At 35.6% G+C, this 1653-nt stretch overlaps 1 protein-coding gene across 4 annotated transcripts in view; it reads right to left on the reverse strand.

Annotated features, from left to right (window-relative positions):
• LOC106878581 (protein C-ets-1) overlaps positions 1-1653 on the reverse strand; it is a 192268-nt gene that overhangs the window by 56891 nt on the left and 133724 nt on the right. The window lies entirely within an intron of this gene.

The following is a 1653-nucleotide window of genomic DNA, read 5'->3' on the forward strand; positions in this document are numbered from 1 at the left end:
AAAAAAAAAAAAAATTGGGGGAATATTCAGATAATTTTTTTGAGAATTTGTGTTCTACACATGAGAATTCAAACGATTATTCAAATAAACTGTTTTTGTTTTTTTAAAATCTAACCCCAATCCCATAAATTCTAAAATTTCAGCTCTTCGATTTTTTTTTTTAACCTATAGTTTTTAAAATACGAACTGTCCGATCATACTTGTTCCCAGAAGCATAAAAATTTTCTGTGAAATGAATGAAAATAAATTTTCGAAAGAAAAATATTACATTAAATAAAATTAAAACCGTTTGGGATTTAATCCTCGGAAAAGATTCAATATAAAACAGTCCACCCTGATAAGCTACACAAATTCAACGTACCCGCCTTCATTCAAATGTTTGGGTCCTCTCAAACATATGGTTAAAATGATGAATTTAAGACTAGCTGTCCCTCGAAGTCCCTTCATATAACAAGAGAGGAGAATGGTACAGAAGTTGATGAATGTTAAAATTAAGAATAGAAATAAAAAATGAAATTTTTTGAAAGAAATATTTTCCTTCTTTTTCAGAATCGAAATATAAAATGAGGTAAAAATATTAGCCCTTTACCCTATCCTGAGGTATGGGAGGGACTTCGGAGTTACATACAGTTATTCGAAAAATATCGCAGAAAGGAAAATTGTCTATGTTCCTGTACATGGAATCGAACCCAAGGCTTTAATATGCTAGCGAAGCAAATTAACTTTTAAATCTTTCAGCTATGCATGTAAACAATACACTAAGTTACACATCCAGAGACGTTCCTGATCTGTCTCTGTCTGGAAAAGCAGATTACTACACAAAATAAGCGGAACAAGAAACCACGAAATCGATCAGCCTGTTAGAAATAGACAATTATCCATCTAACCACATATATACACGTGTTGAAACGGAATAATGGTCGCAGCTGTAAACACTTTACATCCAGGATTGAGCTGATTGTGTAAACAACATCAGGAATATATATAAAAATATATCTTTTACTTGTTTCAGTTGGTGGACTGCGGCCATGTTGGGGCAGCCTTGAATAGTTTTTTTTTACGCGGACAAATTGACCCCAGGACTTTTTTTTTTAAAGCCTGGTACTTATTCTATCCCTTTTTACCGAACAGCAAAATAACGGGGGACGTAAACAAACTAGCGCCAGTTGTGAGCGACAAACATATACACAGAGACAGGCTTCTTTCAGTTTCCGTTACCAAAACCACTCGCTAAGTTTTGGTCGATTCGGAGCTAGTAGAAGCCTCCTGTCCAAGGTTTTAGTGGGACAGGAAATGAAAGATGCCGAGGAAGGCTTCTAGTACTTTGCAACTGCTACAAAACCACACGAAGAAATGAGGCAACGGGAGAGCCTCTATGTGGATACACATGCTAGAAATAGCAGTCATATATATATATATATATATATATATATCAGCTAACAAAAACACGGAAGGATACATTAGATAATACAGTTCTTTTCCTTCATGCATACACATCTGCTAACAAGACTGAATGGTTAGGATTATAAGATTTTAATTAATCACGGACCAACACGGATGAGGGCATTGGACCCGGCGCTGAAGAGGTGAGCTGTGGGCGCACGCGTGTATAGTTCAGAAATGGAAAACAAAAGAATCATGTGTGTGTGTGTG

This window comes from Octopus bimaculoides, chromosome 5 (assembly GCF_001194135.2).
Source record: "Octopus bimaculoides isolate UCB-OBI-ISO-001 chromosome 5, ASM119413v2, whole genome shotgun sequence".
NCBI lineage: Eukaryota > Metazoa > Mollusca > Cephalopoda > Octopoda > Octopodidae > Octopus > Octopus bimaculoides.